The 8,654-nt window shown below is 46.3% G+C and overlaps 1 long non-coding RNA gene across 1 annotated transcript; it reads right to left on the reverse strand.

The window, feature by feature from the left end:
* Nucleotides 1-649: 649 nt before the first annotated feature.
* On the reverse strand, nucleotides 650-6,477 carry LOC135980227 (uncharacterized). Its single transcript, XR_010597400.1, has 3 exons — nucleotides 6,175-6,477; nucleotides 1,781-2,098; nucleotides 650-1,701 (listed from the first exon to the last, which is right to left on the reverse strand). It is a non-coding gene; the product is annotated as an uncharacterized LOC135980227 (long non-coding RNA).
* Between the last annotated feature and the right edge of the window lie 2,177 nt (nucleotides 6,478-8,654).

Here is an 8,654-nt window from a genome sequence, read left to right on the forward strand (position 1 = left end):
CTATTCCCACACCCTAAGCCCCCTCCTGCACCCTGAGCCCCTCATCTCCGGGCCCACCCCAGAGCCCTCACCCCTAACCAGAGCCCTCAGCCCCCACACTATAACCCTCTGCCCCAGCCCTGAGCCCCCTCACAACCCCAAACCCTTCATCCCTGGCCCCACCCCAAACCCTTCATCCCTGGCCCCACCCCAAAGCCTGCATCCCCAGCCAGAGCCCTCACCCTGTGCACCACCACCCTGTGCACCAGCCCTGAGCTGCCTCCCACACTCCGAACCCCTCGGCCCCACCCCTGCCACACATCACCTCTATACTAGTGCACATAACAAAATTCATTCTGCACATGGATGTAAAAAATTAGAAGGAACATTGGTTCAGGAGTTCACATCTGTTACTGACTTGGTGATATCGACTTGTCGAACGCACCACCAGTTTGGGGTATTGCCTTGTTTCTCATCATTCTCCCGGAGGTGGGCACTCAGAGCCGTGAGCCACTCCAGACAGCGTGACAGGGATCATGAGATCAAATAGTTTGACCTTCTGTAAAACAGCTGCATAGACGTATAGCTTCCAGAAAGGCATCCGGTCTAGACAGGAAGACTTCAAGAGATGCAGAATGCACCATTTCCCTGGTAGTTTGTTCTGATGGTTAATCACCCTCCCTGTTAAAAACCTGGGCCTTATTTCTGATGTGAATTTGTCTGGTTTCAGCTTCCAGCCACTGACTCTTGTTCTGCCTTTCTCCATTAGATTAAAGAGCCCTTTAGTAAGTGTATGTTCTCCTTGTGAAGGAACTTATGCACTGTAATCAAGTCACCTCTTGATCATTTTGATAAACTAAACAGATTCAGCATCTGAAATCTCTCACCCTAAGGCTTTTATTCAAGCCATCACATCACTTTTGTGGCTCATCTCTGCTCCCTTTCCAATTTTTGTGGACATCAGAATTGGACACAGTATTCCAGTATCTGTCTCACCAGTGCCACACACAATAGTAAAATTTAGTCCCCACTCCTACTCTCTGCTCCTCTGTTTACACATCCAAGGTTCGCATTACCCCATTTTACCACACAGGGCACTGGGAGCTAATGTTCAGTTATTTCTCCACTAGGACCCTACATCCTTTTTCAGTCATTGCTTTCCATGATACAGTCTCCTTCAGATACCTGAGACACAGCATTCTAACATTAGGGAAATCTTGCAATATCTCCAATATCTCTGGTGGGAGCTGAGGACTTTCTAATGGTGACCCTGGTAGGTAGTAACACAAGGGAAAGGGAGGCAGAGACAGCCAGGGAAAGTATCATTCTCAGCAATCTCCTTAAACATCTGCCCTCTCCATTAAATCACCTAATAACACAGCTCACGAGAGCATTCACAAAACAGACCTGAGCAGAGAACTCCCGCGTCCTCTTTGTGTCTGCAGTTGTGCTGGCCCCAGCCCCTGGAAGGACACGCCCAGAGATCGAATTCATTCCCCGAGCAGTTCACATCATCCAGCCAGATCTGCCCGAATCCTTGCCCATAATGAGCAGAGACAGTTGCATTGATGGCATGTCCACATCCCAGTTGTTTGCAGACGACACTGGAGTCTGGTAGGTCCCAGAAATCATCACAGACTGTCCCCCAGCTGCCGCTGTAATAAATCTCCACTCTCCCAGCACAGCGACCTGTCCCATTCACCAGTCTGATCCGCCTGCTCCCTGTGGGGATAGATCCCAGCTGTTAATATGTATTTTCCTACTGAACAGAGAATGTTTGTGAGATCTGGAAATGAATCACCTGAACAAACGACACCGACATCTGCAGCGATTCCTGCCTGGGCTGACTCAGACGTGGAGTTGTCACAGAGAGTCAGACGAGTCTCATTTCCTGCACACTGGACCCTTCTCAGCCCCACGGGGCCTGATCCTTGCTCAGACTTAGGGGGGTTAAAAGCTTTCTCCGCGACTCCGCACTGGAGCTCCCTGCACACCACGCTGGCATCATTCATGTCCCACTGGTCATCCAGCACTCTGCTCCACACACCACGGAGGGAAATCTCTACTCTCCCATCACACCGGCTCTCTCCATTCAGCAGTCTGAGTGATTCAGAACGACCTGGGCTCAGGAGAGATGGGAACTACACTGAATAACACTCCCTGTTATACACTAGAAATAATACAGAGTGTGCATGAAATTATGGACTGTTTCTAAAGAAGAAGGTTATCACCCAGTGATCAGAGTGTGTCACAGTGTTAAATGGAACAACCTCTGTCAGAAGAAACTTTCTCTTTTGAATCTCTAAGTGAAGCTGATATAAGGATTGTTGTAACACGCTGAGTTTGCCAGAGGGACTTGCCAGCAGACCCTGTAAATGAGTGAGCGAGAGAATTCCTGCAGATTACTGATTGGGAAAATAGTCTCTGTGTGTGGTGGTGGAATGGCTGCTGAGGTTTGTAGTCACTTTATCCAGGCTTAAATGCCTGGAAGCCAGTGAATGGTGTCTGCACAAGCACTTAGCAGGTGGGTTGTGAATGATTTAGGCAAGTTTGCTTTGAGGGAGTTTGGCCAATGGAAGAGCAGGGCTCATGATGGTCAGGAACAGGTTATTATTGGTAAATTCCCTTAGTTCCCTCTGATCTTTGCTCAGTAGGTGGCAACTTTCTTGGTTCACCTGGGTCCAGTGCAGGAGCTCCCAGTGTGAGATAGTTCCTGGCACTGGTGGTTCTGACTGGAGCTGTCCCCTGAAGTGTGGTGTTATAATTTAATGGAGATATCCCATCTCCTAGAACTGGAAGGGACCTTGAAAGGTCATCGAGTCCAGCCCCCTGCCTTCACTAGCAGGACCAAGTACTGATTTTGCCCCAGATCCCCAAGTGGCCCCCTCAAGGATTGAACTCACAACCCTGGGTTTAGCAGGCCAATGCTCAAACCACTGAGCTATCCCTCCCCCCGCGTTTATCTATGAGCCCAACGTGAGATTCCAGCTGATCAATTCACACCACACTAAGCAGGCTGTGTGTGGGGAGGGGAAGGGGACGTTCTCTGTTGGTGAATATTGTGATGCCCCCACTGGCCGCGGTTCGCCATCCCGGGCCAATGGGGGTGGCAAGAAGCCGCGGCCAGCACATCCCTCGCCCGCACCGCTTCTCCCCACCCCCATTGGCCCGGGATGGGCGAACCGCGGCCAGTGGGGGCCGCGATCGGACAAACCTGCCACGACAGCAGATAAATAAAACTGGCCCGGCCCGCCAGGGTGCTTACCCTGGCGAGCTGCGTGCTGAACGTTGCCGACCCCTGGGGTAGAGAGTAGATTTGGGGCTTTCCAGGTAGGCTCATGGATATAACTGGGTACCACAGCCCCTCAGGAAGGCCAGATGGGATCATGGCAGATGGAGCTCGTACGGAAGGGACCAGGTGTTTTTCCTTAGAAAGGATTCTCCTTCCAGCTACTGTGGGGAGAAATCAGCATCTTCATGTGCTGAGGAGTTCCCTTCGAGAACCAGGGTATGGGCTGGGTAGCTAGTTAAGAGGGGCAGGGCAGGCTGCAGGGAATTCAGTTAGGAATGCAGGTAGCAGCATCTGTGAGAAGCAGGAAAACTGTGAGGTGAATTGCCCCCAAGGTATAAAGGTATCAGCTGTGAAGAGGAGAGTAGACCTCTGTTGTGAGTGCTGGGCAGGGCCCTATAGGCTTAGTTATGGTGTGTAATGGCACCAGTGACTCTGGGCTCTGTGGGAGATAGTCCTGGAAGCTACAGTACATTATTAGGAAGAAGGTTGAAATCCAGGGCTTCTGAAGTAGGTTTCTCTGTAAGGACCCCAGTTCCAGCCAGTCAAGAAGCCCTATGGAGATTCTGTATATGGATTTGAAGATGGGTCAGAGAGGGGAGCTGGAACTTTATTAAGCAGGAAGGGTCCCTTTGGTGAGGGGAGAAGCAGATGATCACAGTGGCCTCTTTGGGTCTTAAAACTGCGGATCTATAGACTCAAGAGACGGGCCCCATTTAGTCACAAGGGAACCAGATTGGCTCGTCATTAAAATTAAGTTTTCTAGTGAATTATTTTCCTGCAGGGCCCTGGCCACTTTCAGTGTCCAGGATGGATAAGTCGGGGTTGTGCAGCATCAGGCTGTGCCTGTATGACCCCTGCCTCATTCACTTTAGAAACTGGAAGGCCTGAAGAGAACAAGAAGGGGAGCGTAGGAAGAACTAGGATGATCTTGTGAAGAGCAGTGACTGTCATTCAGTAGAGCTCAGTTCTGTTCCTGCCTCTGCTACAGACTTCACAGGTGATGCTGAGCAGGTCTCTTAATCCAATTTTTATGGGGTCTGATTTGCGGAAGTACTGAGCACTCACAACTGCTGCTAGGGTCAAGACAAAATGTGGATGCTCAGCTCTTCTGCAGTCAGGCAGTGGGATCGGGTGGAACGAGCACAGGGCTGCGAGTCAAAACACTTTGTTTTATCCTGTCTCTGCTGCTGAGTCACTGGGTGGTCTTGGTCAAGTCAGTTTGCTTATCTCTCTCAGTTTCACCATTTGTAAAATGGAGCTAATAATAATACTTACCCACCTGCTCCCTGGAGTTTGGTGAGGGTTTATTAATGTCTGTAGAGAACTTTGAACACATAAAACTCTTCAGAAATGGTGAGTATTCTGGAGTATCATGCCCTGAGGGTCTCAGGTTGCTGCCCAATCACCCCAAATAAGTAGCGAGTTTGGAATTTTGGCTTTAATCATTGTAAGTAAAATTTTCAAAAGCAGCTAAATGATGTAGGAGCCTAAGTGCTATTTTCAGAAGTGACTTAGGCAGCAAGAGGGGGAAGTCTGCATGGTTCTTGGGCTCCTACGTTACTTGAGAAAATAGGATTTAAGTCTCTAAGTCACTTAGGCATTTTTGAAAATGTTATTCTTGGGCTTCTAAGTGCCTAAGTCACTTTTGAAATGGGCATCATAAGAGACTGCTATCTCCTGGGGTGTTATGAAGACAAATTCATTAATGTTTGTGGTGCACTCTGATACTGGGGGCAGGTAAGAATAATAGGACGTATGCATGCAATTAGACTGTATCATAATGTATATGCAGAAGGGAGGGTGGGGGACTGAATTAACATTATATAGGTAACCTTAATTCTGTTTTTTTCTAAATCTTGTGCCTTTGGCTTTGACTAAATGAACTAAATAATGCTGTTTATTTTTTTTTTTATAAAAGGTAAATATTAGAGCGGGTCAACAACTCAAAATTTTTCCTGTGAAGTATTTCAAATGCAATATTTCAATTTTTAAACAGATCCATGATATTGGCATGTGGAAATGGAATGAGAACTTTTGTTTAGACTCTAACTAAAATGTTGATTAATTTCAACGTTTGGGAAATGAAACATTCAATTTTCTTTTCCAGTTTTTGGATTTACAGGTTTGCCACTTCCTCCCCCTTTCTATTTTTTCATACAATCAGAATATTATGATTAGAAGAGACCTCATGTGGTCATTAGTCCAATCCCCTGCTAATCTTTTCTTCCACTGTAAAAAGTTAGAAAAAGAAAGTAAGAAAGCCGGGGTGGGGGTGGAGGGATTTTTAGAGTTTTTTCAATTGGAAAGGTGTGAAAAAAGTAAAAAAAGCTAAGTGAGTGAAAGCACTACTTTCTCTGTAGTGTGCTACCAAAAATATCCTCAGGAGAAGGGAAATGGTGATTTTCAGCAGTTTATAATTCAGCCAAACCTGGAAGGCATCTCACTGCACTAGAGAAGGCAAAGCTTCCAGCAATCAAGGAAGGTGCGAGAGCTTCTCAAGAAGGTGCCGAGAATATTTTATAATAGAAAGTGTGAACCAACCTCCATTTTGGGAGTCACTACCAGCTCCTCCTCTAATTATTATTGGAGAAGGCTGGGGACGAGGAATTGGTGACATTTATGTAACCCGAAGGACAAAGTGCTGCCCCTGCTCCTCTGCCCTGTGTAAGGACAGAGTTGCTGATGTTTTTACTGGAGAATCCAGGGCTTTCCCAGGTCACAACTATTCTTTTGTGATAATATTATTTACTTAAATTTTATCTTTAATACATTTACTAGTATTATACGTGCTTTAGGATCTAGCTCCCCCTCCCCTTGCTGTGTCCTGAGGTTCCCCTGCTCTGGGGGCAGTGTCACACACTGAGGGGCTGGTGTCATTAATCCAGCATCTCTCCTGCACTTACCTGAGCAAATCACACTGGCATCATTGTCGTGTGAGCACTGAGAGGCCCCCAGGGCAGTAACAGGGCAATGGCTCAAATGGGGTTCAGTCCCTTTGCAGTGATATGTGTCTGTCCAGACAGAGCCGGTTCCTTTCCCAAAATACGCTTCTCCTGGGACTGATTCAGCGAATCCGCAGTCGAGCTGATGACAGAGAACGTTGGCATCTGGTAAATCCCAGCGTGAGTCACAGAGGGTTCCCCAGGCACCAAGAACCTGGATCTCCACCCTCCCTGAGCACGCTGTGCTGCCGTTCACCAGCCGGAATCCTGTGTACCCAGGGGAGAAGGGAGAAGGGGTTTAAAGAGGGAGGCTTGGAGCTATTTTATATTAAATAACAAAGAAAAGGAAAGTCAAGGGGATTGAGCCCATCCCCATTATATTGGATTGTTGAGGTTTTACTAGAAGCCGATAGCAGCTCTATTATCCCAGCTCCCTACAGAGTGAGATCGTTTTATTGCTGCACTAGAATACACAACCCTGGGATTTTAGAGACATTGTGCCAAATTCTTACGTGAGCATATGGCACTGGCATCATTTGCATGTGAGCAAGTCTGACTCCCATGTGATTTCCTGGGACAGTACACATGGTGTGACTCATTCCCTACACAATGGAATTCCTCAGGCCAGATTGGTCCATGTCCTTCTCCGAAGTGAGCTCCTCCTGGGATAGATAGAGCTGTTCCACACTGTAGTCCATTACAGATAACACTGGCAGCTTTGAGATCAAAGTGTGCATCACAGATTGTAGCCCAGGTGTCTCCATGTCTTACTTCCACACGTCCTGAGCAGGCATTGTCCCCTCCATCCAGCTGGAGCTCAATGTGTCCTAGAAAGCCAATGAAGGATGAAAATTACAAAGGAGCCTTAAGGAGTTAGGTGTTCCACTGCCCTAGAACTTTGGCCAAAAGCCCGTCCTGGTGCAGTGGGGCAGTGCAGGCAGCAATTAGAAATAAAAAAAAAAAGTACAACAAATGGAAAGAGGGGAATTCAGTAGCAATCGATATACATTGGAAGCTATGAGATGTAGAAATCGATAAGGGAAGCTAAAGCTATCATGGAAAACTCCATAGTTGGCAGGGCAAGGAACAATAATGACAATTTTTAAAGTATATTAGGAGCAAAGACAAACAAACAAACAAACAAATCCTAACAAAGGTGTAGGCCCATTACAAATGGAGATGGTAAAATAGTTTATAATGATGCAAATAAGGCAGACGTGTTCAATAAACATTTCTGGTTTTGGATAGAAGCAGAATGTGTTTTCATACTATGTGAGGAGGGTGTACCACTCTGAAATCCATTGGTAACTAAGGAGGATGTTAAACAGTATCTACTAGAGAGAAACTTTTTTTTAAAAATCAGCAGGCCTCAATAGCTTATCAAATCTTGGAATAAATAGAAATGTAGGACTGGAAGGAACCTGACGAAGGCAGATAGTCCATCCCTCCACACCAAGACAGGTTTAAGTATTCCTAGTCCATCCCTGATAGATGTTTGTCTAACTTGTTCTTAAAAGTCACCAATGACGTGTGTGACAGGTTCAGTCACAGAGACCCCCTTGGGACTTTCACCTGATGTTCTGAAATTACCTCTGAGCCTGTTTTCCCTGCCAGTTGGGACTCCACAACCCTGCCTTGTTGAGCCACACATGCTAGCCTTCTGCAACACAGACCAATGTATAAAAAGTAGGATTTAAGTGGTTTCAAGTAATAACAGACAGAACAAAGTAAGTCACCCAGCGAAATAAATAAAAAACATACAAATCTAAGCCTAACACATTAAGAAACCGATCACAGGTAAAATCTTACCCTCAGAGATGTTCCAATAAGCTTCTTTCACAGCCTAGACTCCTTCCTAGTCTGGGCCCAATCCTTTCCCCTGGTATAGTCCTTATTAGTTCCAGCAGACATCTTAGGTGGAAAACAGGGGCTCTCTCATGACTGGCATCCCCGACTGTCCTGCTCCTCCCCTTTTTATAGCTTTGGCACAAGGCGGGAAACTTTTGTCTCTCTGGGTCCCTACCCCTCCTTCTAAATGGAAAAGTACCAAATTTAAGATGGATTCCAGTATCATGTGACATGGTAACATGTCCTGTGAGACCTCATTCTTCATTACCCACAGGCTGGCCCACACATACACAGGAAAGCTTGCAGGTAAATAAACCTTCTACATGCAATTGTCCTAGTCAATGGGAACTGTCCAGATTCTAAACCACCATTAATGGCCCACACTTTGCATAATTACAATAGGACCTCAGAGTTATACTTCATATTTGTAGCTTCAGATACAAGAATGATACATACATTCAAATAGGAGAAATATATTCAGTAGGTTATAACTTTTGTTATGATACCTTACAACAGATCTTTTGTATAAAGCATATTCCAGTTACATCATATTCACACTCATAAGCATATTTCCATAAAACATATGGAGTGCA

The sequence above is a fragment of the Chrysemys picta genome, unplaced genomic scaffold (assembly GCF_011386835.1).
Source record: "Chrysemys picta bellii isolate R12L10 unplaced genomic scaffold, ASM1138683v2 scaf2292, whole genome shotgun sequence".
NCBI classification, from domain to species: Eukaryota; Metazoa; Chordata; order Testudines; family Emydidae; genus Chrysemys; species Chrysemys picta.